This window comes from Eptesicus fuscus, chromosome 18 (genome assembly GCF_027574615.1).
Source record: "Eptesicus fuscus isolate TK198812 chromosome 18, DD_ASM_mEF_20220401, whole genome shotgun sequence".
NCBI lineage: Eukaryota > Metazoa > Chordata > Mammalia > Chiroptera > Vespertilionidae > Eptesicus > Eptesicus fuscus.
Window position 1 is genome coordinate 40,542,210 of NC_072490.1, and position 22,616 is coordinate 40,564,825.

The following is a 22,616-nucleotide window of genomic DNA, read 5'->3' on the forward strand; positions in this document are numbered from 1 at the left end:
ATGATGTGGGTTTCCACCATGAATTAACAAAATGTCTGAGGTTGCAAAGGGCAGCAGCAACAAATCACATATTATTCAATTCAAAGAAAAAAATCACATAAATAATTGTATAGGTGGCTCATGACTTGGTCATAATCTTCAGGGTACCTAAAATTTGAAAAACTCTAGACCAAAAACTCTTAAAATATTGGACCCAATCCTTTTGTCAAAGTAATAGATTTCACACACGTGAAAATACTCAGATACCTTAATGCAGTTGTTAAGGCTCATGAACTTGACCCAAGGATAATGCAGGAGATGTTTTATAGCATAGATAGAAACTGCAGCTAAGGAATTCAACATTCACGAATAAAACTATAGATTCAAGATTATCATAGGTAATGGCCCCACTAATGAGAACACATCTAGAAAATTAAGTCAAACTTGAATGCAATATTTTAAAAGTATACAAGTGATGTTATAAGTGCAGAGATTCAGACACAGAATTATACTCCTCTAATAAATCACCACTTTTAATTTTACTTTTCTGAAATCCTTACACATATTTACATTGAAGTTACATAAGTGTAATCTTAATATAGTTACAATTTTATTTTCAGCTATTCATTTGGAATGAGCCTCACACATTTTCCTATGATGCTGCATTTTTTCACATTATAAATTTTAAAAATTCTATAATAACCCATCAAGGTATTATTTGATATACATTAATACCACTTTTTTTTTTACTACATTTTTATTGATTTCAGAGAGGAAGGGAGAGGGAGAGAGAGATAGAAACATCAGTGATGAGAGAGAATCCTGATCGGCTGCCTCCTGCATGCCCCACAAGGGGATCGAGCCCTCAACCCAGGCATATGCCCTAACCGGGAATCGAACAGTGACCTCCTGGTTCATAGGTCAATGCTCAACCACTGAGCCATACCAGCTGGGCTTAATACCACTTCTTTATGTTGAATAGTTTACATAATCAATTCCATTTCTTCATATTTACAATGCTTCAATTAATTGATTACATTTTTGTTACATGTCTACGGAAATTGAGACCTAGTTTCTTCTAATCTACTGATTTGATAACATTATCAATAATGCAGACTTCCATCCTATGACATGACTATTTGCCCTTTCCTAAGAGTTCTGGTTCACACAGGAGGTGAACCGTTAGGTCTGTTGTGTTGGCATTCAATTGTATCATCATAGTTAAAGCATTCCTCTTCAGAGACGCAAAGACCAATTTTGAAATGGAATCTACAGTGATATCATTTATACTTAAACTTTTGACATTATCTTTCATTAGAAGTCACACTAATTGGTCACTAAAGGGAAGAAGGTATAGCTTTTTTTTTAATTTAGGAAAGAGTCTTGAAACCAATCTTGTCAGTGAAGGCATCAAGGATGAAAAGAAATCTGAGAAGATAACTGTATTATTGCTGCATAAATTACCCCATAACACAACAGCTCACAGCCACACTTATTTTGTCGAAATTTCTAAGGATCCAAAATCCAGGGTGGATTAGCTGAGACTGTAGCTCAGTGGCTGATGAGACTGCAATTCGGAAGTTGGCTGAGTTGTAGGATCAGCTTCCAGAGGGCCAGCTTCACTCAGAGGGCTGCTGGCTGGAGGCCTCAGTTCCCCACTCCATGGGCCTCCACTGCGTGAGGGTCCTGATGACATGGTAGTGGGCTTCCCAGTGAGTGGTCCAACAGAGAGCAAGGAGGTGGCACTGTCTTTTAGGACCTACACTCCAAAGCGGCACTTTCTCATTACACTTTCTTTCCTGTTCATTAGAAGCAAGTCACTGTGTCCAACCCATACTGGAGAAAAGGATAATTACACTCCACTCCTCAAGAGAAGGAATGTCAGAGAATCTGAAGACATATTTTAAAGCCACCACAGAAACTGCTAAGCTATCACAGAATGGGAAAAGTATGGACTTTATAGTCACACACACCATCTTTCAAATTCTGGCTCTGCCAATTATTATCTGCTTAGCACTAAGCAAAGCACTCATTCCAGCGCTCTCAGCCTCTTTCTCACCGCTACGCCAGAAATTTATTGTCTGCCTGCCCCACCATGTTATTAAGACTCACATAATATAAAATTAGGAGTTTCACTAGCCATATCTGAGAGAATAATAAATAAAAATTGAGTATTACTAATGGCCACAAAGCAAACAATTGCTATTACTCAGGACTCTTTAGGTGACAAATGACCTCATTTGAATCGCACGCAACAGAGTTTAAACAAAAAAAGAAATGTAATGGTTCATATAAGCAGAGGTATTTCAAGAATGGCTGGATCCAGGGACTTATGTTAATAGAGCACTTTTTCTCTCTGTCCCTCTCCTGTCTCAGGGTTGTTGTGTTTTTGTTTTTTTTTCCTGTTTCCTTTTTTGTATTGGTTCCAGTGCTATAACTGTCTTTCTCTGGGTGGTCACAAAGGAGATAACAGGCAGCTCCCTCCTGGATCATATTCAAAGCTTGTTATCCTAAATCAGGCATCCTCAAACTACGGCCCGTGGGCCACATGTGGGTGTTTTTGCCGTTTTGTTTTTTTACTTCAAAATAAGATATGTGCAGTGTGCATAGGAATTTGTTCATAGTGTTTTTTTAACTATAGTCCGGCCCTCCAACAGTCTGAGGGACGGTGAACTGGCCCCCCGTTTAAAAAGTTTGAGGACCCCTGTCCTAAATGAAGAGAAGCACCCTTCCTCTCCTAGCACCCACATATCACATTTCAGGGAAGATTCTAATTAACCCTCGTTCGTCACTGCATTCAAAACCCTCCAATACCTTCTCTTCACAATCCAATCAAAGCCCTCGTTACTGACACTAAGCCCCTGTATGATTCGGACCCTGGCTACCTCTCAGTCCTCATTCCCTATCCCTCTCCCCTCACTCATGCTATTCTAAGCACATTGTGATTGCTCTCCTGGCTACAGCCTCGGGGCCTTTACGCCTGCAGTTCCCCTTGCATAAACATACTTTTATTTAAGATATTAATATGGCTTATCCCCTCACTTCATTCATACCATGGTCTATCACTCTAAGTCCTCTTACATGCTTTTTACATTTTAAAAAAAAAACATTAGCTGACATTTTATTGTATTTCTGTTTATTGGTTTACTTCATGTCTTCTTGAACTGGAATTCTGTAAGCACAGAGACCCTATTTTGCTTACTGGAGTATCCACAAAAAACATCAGCACCTAATACATAGTTAAGGCACTCAAAAAATAGTGTTGAATGGATGAATGAAAATGTCAATCTATGCCGAAACCGGTTTGGCTCAGTGGATAGAGCATCGGCCTGCGGACTCAAGGGTCCCGGGTTCGATTCCGGTCAAGGGCATGTACCTTGGTTGCAGGCACATTCCCAGTAGTGGGTGTGCAGGAGGCAGCTGATCGGTGTTTCTCTCTCATCGATGTTTCTGACTCTCTATCCCTCTCTCTTCCTCTCTGTAAAAAATCAATAAATATATATATATACCAATCACTGTGACTGGGGAATGAAGTATTCTGGCCAAAATGAATGGCATGTCCTTCCCAGAGGAATCAAGATTGATAGTACAACCAGACCACATGGCATTGGCAGTGGGCTTCCAACAGAAAAGCAGGATGCAATTGATCAGAAGGAAGAAATGTGGGGCAGGCAGAAACTATAGCTATCCACCACCTCACATGTATGCCAATCCCACCCAAAACCCTGCAAATCAATGTGAAAAGGGAGGTCAGAGATAGATGAAATAGACTTTAAAGCTATTGTATATATACTATCCAAGGCTCACAGCCAAAAGCCACTGTGAAAGTCATGCCCATTTCATAGACAAAAACACATAACCAAGAAATAGGCAAATACAAATTTATCACAATGCTAATAAAAACTGCAGCCTGCATTCTGAACCCACGCTTATCAGTGAGCGACACAGCACTGGAAAAGTGAAAGGCATTTTGTGCAAAAGCAGGACAAGAGAGAGAGAGAGAGAGAGAGAGAGAGAGAAGAGAGAGAGAGAGAGAGAGAGGTGTTAAATCAAACCACATTACTATGAAAAAGCAAAGTGGAGGTGGAAAGAATAATTTCTCAAAAAGTAACTTTCTGACTGAGAGAATGGATTGATAGTATCATCAATTCTGCAGATGAAAGTTCCCAACAATGAATTTCCTTGTCATAATGATCTAATATTGGTTACCAGCTATTACTCTTATTCGTCATCTTCCACATCCACACCATAGAATAAACAGTATCAGGGATTTCTTCAGTCGTATTTCATGGCACTTCTTGGAGGGGGTAGATTTTGTATTTGAGTGCAAACCAAAGTGCTCCAAATCTATCTAGGCTCATAAAAACTATAAATGACCTGGTTTGGGGCGTATGGATGCCCAGCGGTGCTATAAAATACAAGGCTGGCTTACTGGAAGCCTCCCTTGTCTGAAGAAATTTACTTATCCTTACCGCCACATTTAAATTAGGCTGCTCCAGCCCTAGCTGGTTTTGCTCAGTGGATAGAGCACCGGCCTGCGAACTGAAGGGTCCCAGGTTCGATTCCAATCAAGGGCACATGCCTAGGTTTTAGGCTCAATCCCCAGTGGGGGGCGCGCAGGAGGCAGCGGGTCAGTGATTCTCTCTCATCATTGATGTTCCCATCTCTCTCTCCCTTTTCCTCCCTCTATGAAATCAATAAAAATAAAAAATAGAATAAAAATAAATTAGGCTGCTCCTCTTAAAATCGGATTGCTTCCACTCAGCATCTATGCTGTTCCTCCACCACCCAAGACAACTCAACTCTGATCTCCCTCCTTCTTTGATCCCTATAAACTGTCCCTACCTTTTAGTGAGTGCCTAACAGCTCCTGCTGAACTTCACACAGTGTCTCAAACTGTCACAACAGTCCCTCAAGATGCATTATCATCACCATTTTAGAGACAACCATGGCTCAGCGCCATCGAGTTGTTTGCCCCACACCCCACGACTAGTATTCAGCAGAATCAATCATTTAACTCTGAATTGTCTCTGATTTAAAAGCCCACAATCTTTCAATTCTATCACGTGGTCTACCCTGCCAATTACAGAGTTCTGCCATTACTTCCTTCATGTATTTCTTGGATTGACCATTCCAACTGAACCATTCTGATTCCAACTGTCATTACTTTGTGTCTAAATCACTACAACCACATCCTGATTCATCCCCATAATCCCAATCTCTTCTGACTACAAAAGCTCCTGAAAGGTTACTATCCTCATCTCCAGAACCTTAAATATTTCCCAAAGTCTCATCAGATGAAGTGTGGACATTTCTGCTAGAATCTGCTACTCTGACAGGAACTTCTGTCCCTCTTATACCTCTAGGCAGGCAAACCTCCGCGATCTGGCCCTGCCTACTTCAGTCACAGTGCACTGTTTGCTGTCTCTACCATACCGGTATACTCTCCCATATCTCGTCTCTGTGACAGAGATAGAGAGAGAGAGAGAGATTGGGAAAGACATAGAGGCAGAGACAGACCGACAGACACAGAGACAGAAAGATACACAGACAAACACTGACAGAGATACAGAGACATGTAGAGATAGATTAAAATGTGACTTACAGATAGAGATTTAAAAAAAAGAGACAGAGTGGGAAAAAAAACAGAGAAACAAAGGAGACAGAGACACCACAGACATAGAGAAAGGTAGATATAACTATAGGTTCCTTCACCCTACACCTGAGTGTTGTGTGTATGCAGGGACTACTGATATTTTCAAAGCTATCTTTTATTGAGCTCTCATGTTTTCAATGTAATTTTTATAATCATCTTAGGAAATATATAATGTTATTATCTCCTCTTTATAAATGAAATAATGGAGGCTCTTACAGGTTGACTTGCCCAGCTTGTAAAAGACAGAATAATATTTCAACCCAGGTGTGTACAACTCTCTAATCCAAGACTGTGTACACCAGCAGTTTTCAAATGGTGGTTTTTCTCCCCAGGAATATTTGGTAATGTTGGATTCACATGGGAGACAAGGGAAGGATGCTACTGCCATCCAGTGAGCGGAGGCCAAGGATGCTGTTAAACATTTTGCGATGCACAGGACAGTCCCCATCTCCATCAAAGAACTAAACTGCTTGGCCCAAAATGTCAATAATGCAGAAGTCAAGAAACCTTGGTCTAAACACACAACCTAATTCTAAGACTCAGTGTTCCCTCGTCTGTTATAACCCACACCAGTCCGTCTCTCCTAAGCATCTAACTCACCTGTAGTCTGTATCTATTCATTAATTCATAAAATATTTACTGAGAGCCTCCTAATTAGGAGGCACTGGAGGAAATGATTAAGACATGGTTCCTCAGAGTCTGTTATATAAGCAGACAAGAGATATGTGAACATATACCTTCAAGTCAATGTACTAAGAGCCATGAGAAAGATGTGTGCAAAGGACTATGGGAGACCAAAGAAAGAGCATTTAAGTCAGACAATACAAGGTAATAATCCCTAATTCCTAATCCTGAAGCCAGAAAAGTTTTTTTTTTTTAAATATTTTTATTGAGGTATTATATGTGTACATATCTTACTATTACCCCCCACCCCACACCCACACATGCCCTCCCCCCCAGAGTTTTGCGTCCATTGTTTATGCTTATATGCATGCATACAAGTCCTTCGTTTGATTTCATAACTCCCCCACCTTTCCCAAACTTTCCCCCTGTACTTTGAAAGTCTGTTTGATGCTTTACTGTCTCTGTATCTATCTTTTTGTTCACCACTTTATAATGTTCTTTACTATCCCTAAATGAGTGAGATCATGTGGTATTTTTCTTTCATTGACTGGCTTATTTCACTTAGCATAATGTTCTCCAATTCCATCCAGGTTGCTGCAAATGATGAGAATTCCTTCTTTTTTATGGCAGCATAGTATTCCATTGTGTAGATGTACCACAGTTTTCCGATCCAGTCATCTGCTGATGGGCACCTAGGCTGTTTCCAAATCTTAGCTATTGTAAATTGTGCTGCTATGAACATAGTGGTGCATATATCCTTTCTGATTGGTGTTTCTAGTTTCTTCGGATATATTCCCAGGAGTGGGATTACTGGGTCAAATGGGAGTTCCATTTTCAGTTTTTTGAGGAAACTCCATACTGTTCTCCACAGTGGCTGCACCAGTCTGCATTCCCACCAGCAGTGCACGAGGGTTCCTTTTTCTCCGCATCCTCGCCAACACTTGTTGTTTGTTGATGTGTTGATGATAGCCATTCTGACAGGTGTGAGATGGTACCTCATTGTTGTTTTGATTTGCATCTCTCGGATAATAAGTGACTTTGAACATGTTTTCATGTGTCTCTTGGCCTTCCTTCTGTCTTCTTTTGAAAATATTCTGTTTAGGTCTGTTGCCCATTTTTTTATTGGATCATTTATCTTCCTCTTATTGAGTTGCATAAGCTGCCTGTAGATGTTGGAGATTAAACCTTTATCAGTGATAGCATTTGCAAATATGTTTTCCCATGCGGTGGGCTTTCTTGTTGTTTTGTTGATGGTTTCTTTTGCTGTAAAAAAGCTTTTTATTTTGATGTAGTCCCATTTGTTAATTTTCTCTTTAGCTTCCATTGCCCTAGGGGCAGTGTCAGTGAAGAAGTTCTTTTGGCATATGTCTGAGATTTTGTTGCCTGTGGAGTCCTCTAGTATTTTTATGGTTTCCCGTCTTATGTTTAAGTCCTGTATCCATTTTGAGTTTATTTTTGTGTATGGTGTAAGTTGGTGATCCAGTTTCATTTTTTTGCATGTATCTGTCCAGTTTACCCAACACCATTTATTGAAGAGACTGTCTTGACTCCATTGTATGTTCATGCCTCCTTTGTCAAATATTAATTGAGCATAGTGGTTTGGGTCGATATCTGGGTTCTCTATTCTGTTCCATTGATCAATATGTCTGTTCTTGTGCCAGTACCAGGCTGTTTTGAGAACAGTGGCTTTGTAATACAGCTTGAAATCTGGTATTGAGATCCCACCTACTTTATTCTTCTTTCTGAGGATTGCTGAGGCTAGTCGGGGTCTTTTTTTATTCCAGATGAATTTTTGGAGAGTTCTTTCTAGGTCTGTGAAATATGCTGTTGGTATTTTGATGGGGAGTGCATTGAATCTGTAGATTGCTTTGGGTAGTATGGACATTTTAATGATGTTGATTCTACCAATCCAGGAACATGGTATGTTCTTCCATCTGTTTACGTCTTCCTCTATCTCTTTTTTCAGTGTCCTGTAGTTTTCTGCGTATAGGTCTTTTACCTCCTTAGTTAAGTTTATTCCTAGGTATCTTAATTTTTTTGGTGCGATGGTAAATGGGATTGCTTTTTTAGTCTCTCTTTCTGTAAGTTCATTATTGGTGTATAGAAAAGCCATAGATTTCTTGGCGTTAATTTTGTATCCCGCTACATTGCCGAATTCATTTATTAAGTCTATTAGTTTTTTGATGGAATCTTTTGGGTTTTTTATGTACAATATCATGTCATCTGCAAATAAGGACAGCTTCACTTCTTCTTTTCCAATTTGGATGCCTCTTATTTCTTCTTCTTGCCTAATTGCGATAGCTAATACTTCCAGTACTATGTCAAACAGGAGTGGTGAGAGTGGGCATCCCTGTCTTGTTCCTGTTCTTAGGGGAAATGGTTTTAGTTTTTGCCCATTGAGTATGATGTTTGCTGTGGGTTTATCATAAATAGCTTTTATTATGTTGAGGTATGAGCCTTCTATTCCCACCTTGTTGAGAGTTTTTATCAAGAAAGGGTGTTGGATTTTGTCAAATGCTTTTTCTGCATCTATTGATATGACTATGTGATTTTTATCTCTCAATTTGTTTATGTGATGTATCACGTTTATTGATTTGCGGATATTGTACCATCCTTGCATTCCTGGAATAAATCCTACTTGGTCATGGTGTATGATCTTTCTGATGTACTGCTGGAGCCGATTTGCTAGAATTTTGTTGAGGATTTTGGCATCAATGTTCATGAGGGATATTGGCCTGTAATTCTCTTTCATTGAGTTGTCTTTATCTGGTTTTGGTATTAGGGTGATGCTGGCTTCATAGAAGGAGCCTGGAAGTGTTCCTTCCTCTTGAATTTTTTGGAATAGTCTGAGGAGGATAGGTTTTAGTTCTTCCTTGAAAGTTTGATAAAACTCTCCTGTGAAGCCATCTGGCCCCGGGCTTTTGTTTGCCGGAAGCTTTTTGATGACTGCTTCAATTTCTTCCATAGTTACTGGCATGTTGAGCTGTTTAGAATCTTCCTGATTAAGTTTTGGAAGGTTGTATTTTTCTAGGAATATGTCGATTTCCTCTAGGTTGTCCAGTTTGTTGGAATAGAGTTGTTCGTAGTATTTTGTAACAATCCTTTGTATCTCAGCGGGATCTGTTGTTATTTCACCTCTTTCATTTCTGATTTTGTTTATTTGGGTCCTCTCTCTTTGCTTCTTGGTGAGCCTGGCTAGAGGTCCATCAATCTTGTTTATCCTTTCAAAGAACCAGCTCTTGGTTTTGTTGATCTTTTGTATTGTTTCTTTGGTCTCTATGTCGTTTATCTCCGCTCTGATCTTTATTATTTCTTTCCTTCTGCTTACACTGGGCTTATCTTGTTGCTCTCTCTCTAACTCTTTGAGTTATTGGGTTAGGTAATTTATTACCATTGTTTCTTGTTTTTTGAAGTAGGCTTGTAGAGCTATGAACTTCCCTCTCAGGACTGCTTTCATTGTGTCCCATAGATTTTGGATTGTTGTGTTTTCATTGTCGTTTGTTGCCATGATGTTTTTTATTTCTTCCTTGATGTCTTTGGTAACCCAGTCATGGTTTAATAACATGCTGTTTAGTCTCCAAGTATTTGATTTCTTTGGGTTGTTTTTATTGTAGTTGATTTCCAGTTTTATGCCACTGTGATCTGAGAAGATACTTGATATGATTTCTATCTTCTTGAATTTGTAGAGACTTTGCCTATGTCCTAACATATGGTCTATCTTTGAAAATGACCCATGTGCACTTGAGAAGAATGTATATTCTGTGGCTTTGGGGTGAAATGTTCTGAAGATGTCGATTAATTCCATCTGTTCTAGTGAGTCATTTAGGTTTGATGTTTCTTTGCTGATTTTTTGTTTAGAGGATTTGTCCAATGGTGATAGTGGGGTATTGAAGTCTCCTACTATGATTGTATTACTGTCAATCTCTCCTTTGATATCTTCCAGGAGTTTTTTAATGTATCTTGGTGCTCCTATATTGGGTGCATATATGTTTACCAGAGTTATTTCTTCTTGTTGGATTTCTCCCTTTAGTATTATGAAGTGGCCTTCATTATCTCTTGTTATGTCCTTCACTTTGAGATCTAATTTGTCAGATATAAGTATTGCAACCCCAGCTTTTTTTTCATTTCCATTTGCCTGGAAAACCTTTTTCCATCCCTTTACTCTCAGTCTGTATGCATCCTTTTTTTTGAGGTGGGTTTCCTGTAGACAGCAGATATCTGGGTTTTGTTTTCTTATCCAGTCTGTTACCCTGTGTCTTTTGATTGGGGCATTCAATCCATTTACATTTAAAGTTATTATTGATAGGTACTTATTTGACGCCATTTTTATTCTATACCCCTGTGTACCTTCTTTGCTTCCTATTTCTTTCTTTCTTTCTTTTTTTTTTTTTTACAGCAGACCCTTTAGCATTTCTTTCATTGCTGGTTTGGTGGTGATAAACTCCCTTAGTCCTTTTTTGTCTGTGAAGCTCCTGATTTCACCTTCAATTTTGATTGATAGTCTTGCTGGGTACAGTATTCTTGGATTTAGACCCTTCCTTTGCATGACTTGGTATATTTCATTCCATTCCCTTCTGGCCTGATGAGTTTCTGTTGAGAAATCAGTTGCTAGTCTGATGGGGGTTCCTTTGTATGTAACTGTCTGTCTCTCTCTGGCCGCTTGTAAGATTCTTACTTTGTCGTTGGTGTTTGCCAACTTAACTATAATGTGCCTTGGCGTCGGTCTTTTGGGGTTCATTTTGCTTGGAACTCTGTGAGCTTCTTGGATTTGTGTGGGTTTTTTCTTCCCTATATCAGGGAAGTTTTCTGTTATTATTTCTTCAAACAGGTTTTCTATTCCTTGCTCAGTTTCCTTTCCTTCTGGCACCCCTATTATCCTGATGTTGTTTTGTTTTGTATTGTCCCGAAGTTCCCTTATGCTCTCCTCAATCTTTCTAATTTTTGTTTCTAGAAGCTGTTGTAATTGGGTATTTTTTTCCATCTTGTCTTCTAGCTCACTTATGCGGTCCTCTGCTTCATCTAGTCTACTCTTGATGCTTTCTATTGAGTTCTTTACAGCAGCGATGTCATTTTTCATTTCTTCTTGGTTCTTCTTCATTTCTTCTTGGTTCTTACTCATATTGTCGAATTTGTCTTCCATCCTTTTCAGCCACCCTATGATCATTTCTCTGAATTCTTTCTCTGATAGGTTGTTTGCCTCTAAATCGTTTACTTCCTTTTCTGGTGATGCCTGCTTCTCTTTCCTGTGGGGGCTGTTTCTTTGTCTCCTCATGGTCTCTCTTCTCCGGCTGTCTGGTTATATAGATTTCTCTCTCTGGCGTTGATTTAAAGGTATAAAATACAACACAACCAGGCACAACAGACAAGGCACTGAACAGAATTGTATTCACGATATTAATAACCTCCAATAAAGGTAACCACCAGAGAAAGACAAATTAGGGAATAGGAGTGGAAGAGGGAGAGTAAAAAGAAAGAACAACAACGAAAAACAAAACAAAACAAAACAAAAAAAACAACGAGTGTGAATCTGAACTTGGGAAAAGAGCAGAAAGAAAGAAAAGAAAAAGAAATAACAGAAAAGAAAAATAAAAGAAAAAAAAAGTAAGAGAGACAAGAATGATACTAAGAGAGAAAAGGGGAACAAACTATATATATGGGGAGTAAACTCCACTAGAACAACCACTATTCCCAGCAAATTCCAGCAACACGAGCCTGGAGATTAATACAAACTGCAACAGCAGCTAATATCAAGTGAGGCAAGGGAAAACAAAAGTAAAAAACAAACAAAAACAAAGCAAACAAAAGAACCAACCAAACCAACAAAAAGAATAATCAAAACAATCTCATAAAAAAGCATAAAAATTCAATCTAATCAACATTCAAGCAAACAACAACAAAAGGCCCGAGAGAAAAATAATTTTTTTAAGGTAGCGTAGAGAGAGGTTTGTATGGATTTGGAGCAGGGGGTTGGGAATTAGATATATAAGTAGGGTGAAGTTTTAGCAGGGAGTAAACTGAAAAAGTAGGGAAAATCTAAAGCCAGAAAGGGTTAAGATAAACTGGGGACCAAAATGGGAAAGGTTAGGAGGAGAGTGATGGCATAATGTTAGCTTTGAGATAGGGTAAAGCGATTGTAAGGGAAAGATGCAAATCGAATGTAGGACACTAATCCAAAAAAAAAAGAAAGAGAAAATCAAATGACATTAAAAAAAAAAAAAAAGTAAAATAATAGTAATAATAGTGTTGATTGAAAATAAAAATGTAATAATTAAAAAGGTGAAAATCGAGTGAGGAAAAAGAAAAAAAATTAGTTTCTTAAGTAAAAGATGCAAAAAATGAAAATAAAAAAATATGAGAATAAAAAATTTTAAAAATTGAAAAAAGAATTGAAAATTAAAAAATAGGAAGACTAAAATGTGCAGTAGCGGCTGTCATTCACTTCCTCTATTATTCTGTTTGGTACGCCTTTTTCCCAGTCTGGGCGGTATTTCAGTTCAGCTTCATTCCAGGGCTCCTCAGTGTTGGAAGCCAGTCCTGCTTTTTAAGCCAGCCGTGTCTTAATTTCTCGTATTTATTTTTAATTACACCAGAGACAATTAGCGTTTCAACCCCTGGGTGGCAGTGTTTCTGAATTGACTTCCGGGCCTCTCTAGCTCTTTTTTCTTTTCTTTTTTCCCCCCTCTATGGCACTCACTACCGGTTTGTGGAGGTATGCGCCTCAGAGCTGCCTCTCTGATGGTCACACGCAGCTCTGGCCCCAGGTTCTGTGCCCCAGACTAAGGAGCCTGCACTCCTTTGAAAATTCTTAGTCTGACCCTCCTCGTCAGATTAAAATGAGTTGCTTTCAAGAGGTCACTTCTGTTAGCAGCTCAGAAGACCTCCCTCCTCATTCACGGATCACGGCAGTTCCAACTGCCGCCGATTTTTCTAGGCACAGACCTCCCGGCTCCTGCCGGTCCTGCGGCTGCCGCGCTTCCCTCACCCAGCGCTTCCCTCACCCACCGCGGGGATTAGAAACCGCCCCTCATTTCAGGCGAAATCTGACCTTTCCGTGGTGCAGTGAAGAGTTTCTTTGAATCCGACTGTTTGCGCTGATAGGGGACCGGTGGTCTGGTGATCCCAGCAGCTCAGTGTTTGCAGTTGTCGCAGAAAGTCAGGTTTCCACTAACATCCTCCTTTCCTTGCAAGATGGCGAGGCGCCCGGCGAGCCCGCAGCTCCAGGAGGGGACTCAGCCCCTGTGGGTGCTGCGCGGTCAGAGGAACACTGCCCAGCACTCCCCCGCCTTCTCCTGGAGTTTAGCTGTCCCTTGGCTTGCCCACATACACTCCCTCTGCGAGCCTCTGCTGCTCCGACTCTCCGCCCCAGGAACAGACTCCAAACCCGACTCTATTCCGTCGCCATTTTTCTGCTCCGATCCCAGAAAAGTTTTAAAAATTGAAATGACTTCTACATAGCAAAGGAAGCAATCAACAAAATGCAAAGGCAACCTACGAACTGGGGAAAAATATTTGTAATCATATATCTGATATGAGTTTATATCTAAAATATGTAAGGAACTCATACAACTCAATAGCAAAATACAAACTGATTTTTTAAATGGGAAAAGGACATGAATAGATATTTTTTCAAAGACAACACACAATTAGTCAACAGGTATATAAAAAGGTGCTTAACATGGTTAATCATCAGGGAAATGCAAATCAAAACCACAATGAAATATTACTTCACACTGGTTAAAATGGCTATTATAAAAAAGACAAGAGATAAGTATTAGCAATTATATTAAGAAAACAGAACCCTACCCTGGCCACTGTGGTTCCATTGGTTGGAGTGTTGTCCCATACATCAAAAGGTGTTGAGTTCGATTCCTGTTCAGGGCACATACCCAGGTTGTGGCCTCAATCCCTTGTCAGGACATGTCGGGGAGGCAACTGATGAACATTTCTTTCTTACACAGATGTTTCTCTCTCTTTTCCTCTTTATCCCTTCCTCTCTCAATTTTAAAAAATTACATTTTAAAAAAGAAAACAGAACTTCTTGTGCATTATTGGTGGGAATGTAAATTGGTAGAACCAATATAAAAAACAGTATGCACGTTTCTCAAGAAATTAAAAATAGAATTACCATATAATCCAGCAATTCCATTTCTAGATTTCCACAGGAAATAAAACTGGTATTTCAAAGAGATATCTGTACCCCCATGTTCACTACATCATTGTTCACAATAGCCAACAAATGGAAACAACTTAACTGTCAGTTGACAGATAAATGGGTAGAAAGTGTGATATATATTTGATTTCTGTATCTGTATCATATTTATATATCTACATGAATCATATTTACACATACTATATATCATATATATTTTATATGTATAACCTAGTGTATTATATTTATATCTTATACTTTTATATATATGATAGAAAATTATCTAGCCATCAAAAAAGAAGAAATTCCTGCCAATTGTGACAAGATAGATAAATCTGGTGAACATTATGCTAAATGAAATAAGCCAGACACGGAAAGACAAAATGCATATGAAGTTTTAAAAAGTTTAATTCATAGAACCAGGAAATACAAAAGTGGTTGCCAGGGGCTAGGAATTGGGGGAAATGGATAAATGTTGATCAAAGGGTACAAACTTTCCATTGTGAGTAAGCTTGGGGGATCTAATGTATAGCATGGTGACTATAGTTAATAGTACTGTCTTGTATACTTGAAATTTGCTAAGAGTGGATTTATAAGTCTCACCACACACAAAAAGAAATATAGCAAGTATGTGAGGTGACGGATGTGTTAACTTGATTGTGGTAATTTCACAATGTACACATGTATCAAATCATCACATTGTACACTCTAAATATAATACAGTTTTTATTTGTCACTTATACCTCAATACAACTAGAAAAAAATGAAATAAAAAGTTTAAAAACTGAAAGATTTTTTTCCCTTAAGTTTAGCTCCAAAATCACTTATGGCAAAAACCCAACTTGACCGAAGTGGGGTGTCAGTTATATATCTTTGGCCCTGCCTAGTTTCTAAATTTATTTTAATTACACTATGAAAATATCAGAAAGAACTAAATATACACTAATAAGTAACAGTGAAAACAAGAAACATCATGACCAATAGTAAGAAAATAGTCACTGCAAAAGTTTCATCAAGGTCTATCTGTAAGGCATCTACTGATGAATATGGGGAGGAATCTATACGACAAAGAAAAAGATGGACAAGTTGGGGAGTTTTACAGTGATAATAATGACCAAGCACTAATGATAAAGAGGAAAATGTTGCAAAGTATAAAAAAATGAAGATCTTAATAGTGTGCGGAATGGATTTTTATTCACCAAGGAGTGGACATATGCCATTAACTGGTTTTTGGCTTTGAAGCCTGTTAGTAAAGAACTGAACATTAACATTACATATGAGCACTCAGAGTATCAGTATAAAATAGCTGAAATCAAAGATGAAACAGGTTCTACTGATTGTGAGAGTTATATATGCAAATTTGCAAAGATAGCATCTAATGAAAACCTTAACCCGGAACCCATTAGCAATGCTTATATGACAGCTCTGAATTGGCACTGTGTTCTTAGAAAAACATTAACAACATAAACATTTGGGGAGAGCATGAAGAGGTCTTGAGAATGCCAACAAACACGGTGGCTACTTGCATATGCCAGCATCCCAGACAGCTGTAAAAAACACATGGCAATAACTGAAAAAAGCCAACATCCAAAATGCTACACATGGCTGTAATCCCAAAACACTATGCTAAGTGAAAGAAGCCAGTCACAAAATGCCAAATATATTATAGGAATCCATTGACATAAAATGTTCCAGCATAGGCAAATCTATAGAGACAGCGAGTAGAATAGTGGTTGCCAGGGGTTGGGTAAGAGGAAATGGGACTGACTGCTAATGGGCACATGGTTTTATTTGGGGATAATGAAATGTTCTGATATTAGGTTCAGTGATAGTTGCCCAACTCTGTGAATGCACTAAAAACTACTGAACAACTTAAACTGACTTTGTATGTTATATGGATTGTATCTCAATAATGCTGTTAAAATATATAGTTATCAGAGAAATATTTCTGACAGATTCAACAATACTTTGTACCAGAGGCATAAGTTAAACTGGAAGATAATTTTACATCTGCGTGTGTCTCTCCCAAACTTCTGGTGAAAAAATAAAGTGTTGGTGTTTGTTTATTTCCCCACAATGTGGTATCTATAACAAAGCCCCATTTGCAAGGAATTTTATGGTCCGTGAAGAATAGACACAAGTACTTTTTTAAAAATCCTATGCTTGCTATATTGAACAAAGACCTCAAAGATTCAGTATTTCCTTAAAGAGTTCCATCTTCAGTCAGTTATTAATGTTAGAACAATGTTGATTAATCACCAGTAACAAATGCTTGGCACAGACTTTGAAAATGAAGGTTTAAAAATGAGCTTGCATGTCAAGCTTTGAAAGACTCCATGCACACAATGTAAAAAAGTTAACAAACCACCTTGCTTACCAGAAAAATTATAAAGTGAAAAGAAGCTGTCATTGAAAATATGCTGAGCTTTAACCATGACGCACTAGTTTATGCTTTCCTTGGGCGATGGGGAAATGAAGGTGTTGAATACAGGTAAATATAAGGACATCAGTACCTTGAAGAGGATGCTACTGTGAACACAGGATGCTACTTGAAAAAAATCCAGAGAGGACTATGATAAACAAAGTATTATGATTTAACAGTTGGCCTTGAACAATATATTTAATAGTGAGCAAGAGATTATGGCAGTTCACTCAGTTAACAAGCTACCACCTGGACAAGCACTTATGATGAAACCAATGATACTGGGGAAAGACTTCTTTAAGGTCATCAATTATAGTGATGGTTTATCACTTGAGAATTCTGCATGTGGTTCATCATTAAATGCCCAATGAAGGCAAGACTAATATATCTTCCTCAAACAACCAGATTAAAGAAACATTTACTAAATGTGTAAGTACAAGTCTTTGGCTTAGTTCAAACAGATACACATTTAAAGTTTAACTGAAAGATTTTCTTAACAATATAGTCCAGCCGCACAGCTGGCGTGGCTCAGTGGTTGAGTGTTGGCCTATGGATCAGAAGGTCACAGTTTGATTCCAGGTCAGGGCACATGCCTGAGTTGTGGGCTCAACCCCCAGTAGGGGGCGTGCAGGAGGCAGCCAATCAATGATTCTCATCATTGATGTTTCTCTCTCACTCCCTCTCCATTCCTAAAATCAATAAAAAATATTTTAAATATATACATATGTATATATATACATATGTATATAAATATATGTATATATGTATATATAGTCCATATTTATTTGTGGTCTATTCCTTCCCTTCCTAATTGGTAAGCTATACAGTATATTTCCATTCCACTAATGGCTCCTTTCCCTTCTCTAACATAACTATGTTGCATGGCAGAACTGTAGAAAAAGGAAATATAGGGTGTCCCCAAAAAATGTATACATACACTTTGAATAACTGTAAAGGCAGTGTTTATTAAAATACATTTAATTTTTTAAATTGAGCTATCAGCTCTTAAAGTGTGTATACATTTTTTGGGACACCCTGTATTTAACATATATTTAAGTTCATTTTTAAGTCAATGAAGGTTGATTATTGTTATCAAAATACATTTAATATTCACCGTATCCTAATAGCCAACAGTAAAAATGGTGAGAATTAACTTTATATTCTCTTACATCTCCCTTAATTGACTATATTCCAACTGCTACTCTTCCAGTATTTAATGTGAAACTTGAAAAAGTTACCTGAATTTGATATATCTAAATCTCCCCCTGTGTAATGGCTATAATAATACCTAATGTACCTTAGGCCAAGGTTATAAGGATTAAATGACACAGTGACTATAAAAGCTTGCTAATAAAGATAGAACTGTATGTATAATAAAACCTGAGTTCTACTTATCCCAAGATATATTCCTCAGAACACTAGTCTCACAAGATAATTTCAGGAAAAAATGGTTTCTGAAAATATGCTTGAATAATGCCATTTATTCTGCATTTCTCTTGGAGCTGCCAAATGCATATAAAAGTACTGAAAGCTTTTGGGAGGATCTGATGTTTTAAATACACACACACACACACACACACACACACACACACACCTGGTAATTAGGGTTTGGCACTAGGCTCAGACAAGACTTCAGTTTAATTTTTAGTTTCCCCATTTATTGGCTATGAATTTTGACCAAGTTATTTAACCTCTCTGAGTCTCCATTTTCTCATCTGCAAAATGAAAAAGAAATAATTACTCCCTCATAAAACTTGACCAAATTCAGTGAAATGATGTGTGTAACGTACTCAGCAGAGTGCCTGGCAAGTACTACAATAGATGGCAGCAATTATGACTTTTGCCTTATTAATTCTGTTAGTATTAAATCTTGCCGAACTCAGCTTTTTTCATACTCTTTGACCACGGAACCTCTTTCTTCCTTATTATGTATGTACATGGCTCCTCCTAGGACACCTGTGGGAAAGCGCTGCCTTAGGTAACTTTCCTCAAGTTATAAATTCTCATTGTCATTCTTCTGAAACCAACAAGGCGAGGGGCCCAGAGAGGGCTCCTTTGCCTGCAGAGTTGAGAGGATTCTTCCTGGAAGTGGAAGACATTTCCAGTGACTCAGGACAGTGTGTGATTCTGTGCAGTCTAAGAACAAGACTACAAGGGTCACAGGCAGGGATGATCTCAGGAAGAAGTGTCAACTGAAGGTGTCCTGGGCATGTGAGACGTGAGGTAGGACTTGGGAACCTTAGAAGGTTTGTGCAAAGGGGAAAAACTCAAATTTCAGAACTGCGTACAAAGACTTTCAACGCACATTATTGCCCTCCAACTTAAGGAAACTTAAAATGTTTCCCATATGTAAGCTACTTAACTTGAACTTGACTGATTTTCCCTAATGCCTGTTACTCTTCCCCTTCATCAGCAGGAGTGCTATTCCACTCGTCTCTGCGCGGGTTCCCAAGATAAAGGCCCCTGGGGACACACCACCCCCATCTACTTCTTCCTGAAAGAAGTTTCTCTCCTAAGCCTGTCTGCTTTTCCACCTTCATAAACTGGGTGTGGAGGGAGGGGTCTCACAGTTTATTAGATGAGAACATGGTTAACCCTTTGTTTCAAAATTCTAGGACAAGAAAGGCCAAAATATTTCAACATGAATGTCAACCAATGATCAATTACTAGTGGCTGCTCAAAGCACTGTGTTGAGAAGGATAGTGAGGCCCTATCTGAGCTCAGCAAGGAAGGGCACTGTGGTCAACTTAGATGTCTGCTGAAAAGGCAGGAGGGAGGAGGGGTGGTAAGAGTGCCACATTGCCAGCATCCACTACAGGAACAGGTGCCCATCTTCCTTTTCCCTGATCTCTGTCAGGGATCCCCCAAACCAGGACACCTGTAGGAATCCTTCTTCTTGGTACTTATTTTTACTCTCCCAGAAGATGCTAAAGGAGGGGGTGGAAAGGAAGGGGCCAAGAACAGCCCATTCCCCTGGCCTTTTTCTGTGCCTGCACAGACAAGACGGACACCCCCAGCCTGAAAATATGCACCAACTTCTTGTGAACAGTGACAATGTCTACTTCATCTCGGAGACCTGACCGCGTACCTTGCTCACTAAAGGCACTTAGTGGAGCTATGATGAAGCACTTAAACTCACCAAAAGGCCCTGCCAACAACTAGCACTGAGCTTTTTGGATATGTGGTACTCTTTACTGTACTTATCTTAATAGCAGGTCCTCTGGGAGACCTTCCCATGATCACCCCAGGAAAAATCCATCCAGCTTTCCTCTGGGCAACCTTTCTATCCCATTGCTCTTCTTTGCAAATTTGGATGGGGCTGATATGTTTACATCTCCTGTCCTCTCCACGGCAGGGGCTGTTTTATTTCTCATTCCTCCTGAACTTAACCTGGAGTCTGGCATATAATAGATGTATATAAAACAAACAAAAAATCCACTAATTCTATTCAAAACCGGGAACTGCACTCAGTTTTTCAGTAGAAGACCCCTTCATTTTTTGAATTTATGAGAATCTACCACTTCATTCTGATTGAGAGGTAGGAAAGGGAATAAAAGAAATCTGAGAAAATAAAAAGGTAAACTGAAAGAGGACACAGAGCTAGAGAAAAGAAGCGGGGCAATTCTAGTCCCTAATCATACTGCTGAGGCATGATGCAGTTCTCACGATGCTGAGAATTAGGGAAGATCAAATAACAAAGGCCCAAACTGAGAACAGATACAGACCCCAGAGAATGTATAGTCTAGCTTAGAAATTGTTAAATTAACCTATGAAGATGCTGTTTTTATAGTCTAAAGTCATAAATCCTTAGAGATTCTGTCTTCATAATTTGTTTTGAAACTTAGGGGCTAGGCTTTGATGAAAACTATGCATGCCATTCATAAAGACCATGCAGATGCTTTGGGCTAGGGTGGGGGGAAACAACCAATTGGAATAGGAAGTTACTTTAAAATGAAATTCACTTACAGAAACTTGTCTCCAATATAGGAAACATCCATGTCTGCCAAAAGATGAAATTCAGCCTAACCGGTTTGGCTCAGTGGATAGAGTGTCAGCCTGCAGAAAGGTCCCAGGTTCGCTACTGGTCAGGGGCATGTACCTTGGTTGTGGGCACATCCCCAGTAGGAGGTGTGCAGGAGGCAGCTGATTGATGTTTCTCTCTCATCAATGTTTCTAACTCTCTATCTCTCTCCCTTCCTCTCTGTAAAAAATCAATAAAATATTTTTTAAAAAGAAAACAAATTTTAAAAAGATGAAAATTCAGGCATCCTGTAAACAACCATCTCACGCTCATTGTTTTTGAGTTTCTGTGAAATCTCTTTTGAAGAAGTTGGTTTTCTGCTCAGTATAGTTATGACACACAATCAATTCAATAACATAGCACTGAATTTTAAAATAAAGTCAGTGTACTTGGATATTCAAAGTGTCAACCTGATTTTTTTCCTCATCCTGAACACCTGCCTTTCAGATGAGATTGAATTTTCCCATGCCAAGTATGGATTTAAAAGTCAAAGTAATTGAAACCATTACAAAAAAAAAAGACCTCAGGAACCCTTATGACATTTTCTGTAAATGCATTCTGAAATATGAAGCCCAAGCCAGTGTAACCTTGAATGTGAATGCCTCTGTGAACTTCTACAGATCTCTGCAGAATAGGAATGACCATTGACCAGATCAGTCTCCAACCTCCTTTACAAAGGGAACAGGCTCAAGAGGACACAGCAATAGGCAGCCAGCTGCAACCAAAGGAAAGAAGCCTCAAGAGAAACCATGCCTGCCAGCACCTTGATCTTGGATTTCTAGCCTCCAAAACTGTGAGAAAATAAACTTCTGTTGTGTAAGCCACACAGCCTGTGTTCTTTTTTGGCTGCCCTAACTGATTCACACATGCGAGAATCTGAGAGATGACGTAATTTCACTAATGTTACCATTGTTGTCTCGGGGGTTCTAGAAGGTTGGTTGTTAGATAATAGGTGTCAAAAGGAAAGAGAGGTAGATAAAATTTTTAGTAGATTTCAATGTGTAGTAAACTGAACTCTTATAGGTCTCACTGAGAAAGTACAAAAACATGAAACTGTTCTGAACAACAATAAAATAGCTCTTGGTTTTCCAATTTTCTTATTCTCCCCAAATTTAAGGTAAACACAATCATGGCCTATTTTCCTCTCCAAGTGGCAGTGCTGGGTTTGGTAACAGCAGCCACTGCACAGCATCTGGACCAGTGACAGGAGTAACTTTAAAGGCTCCTCCACATCTCCCCTGAGATCAGCAACTAAGAAGAGCATTCTTCTTCGCCTGAATCCACCAGCTATCAACACCAAGGCAAACTATTTAGGGTCAGGTAAGGTACTTTGTTCCTTGAAGGTCCCCAGTACAAAACAATGGAAACCCTTAAAATTCTTTATAATGAACAACTATATGCATTCATATAAGTCATTTTAACAAAAACTTAGCGTCCATTGCCAAGACTTCTGAACAATAACTTACTAATCAAAACTCTAGCTTTAGGCATTGAACAAAATGGAAAATCCCAACACCACCTTCCTCCTGAATCCCAAAATGAATCTCCCATGATTGAGAGGAAGTTGAATGATGTGAACAAATCCAGAAACAAACCCAGAGGCAAAACAACAGGCCATTTTACATGAACACAATTCACATTTTCCCACAAGTTGATGCTTGATGAATATGAAACAATGATCCACAACTCAACCAAAATCATACTATAAAATGGCCTTTTAATGTGACCATATCTGACCCTTAGAAAAAACAAAGACCAAGAAAGG

The 22,616-nt window shown here is 38.8% G+C and overlaps 1 long non-coding RNA gene across 1 annotated transcript in view; it reads right to left on the bottom strand.

Moving 5' to 3' along the window:
- LOC114235298 (uncharacterized) overlaps nucleotides 1-21,672 on the bottom strand; it is a 273,916-nt gene extending 252,244 nt beyond the window's left edge. Inside the window, exon 1 of the long non-coding RNA XR_003621477.2 lies at nucleotides 21,615-21,672. This is a non-coding gene — a long non-coding RNA (uncharacterized LOC114235298). The remainder of the gene's footprint in view (nucleotides 1-21,614) is intronic.
- Nucleotides 21,673-22,616: the final 944 nt, after the last annotated feature.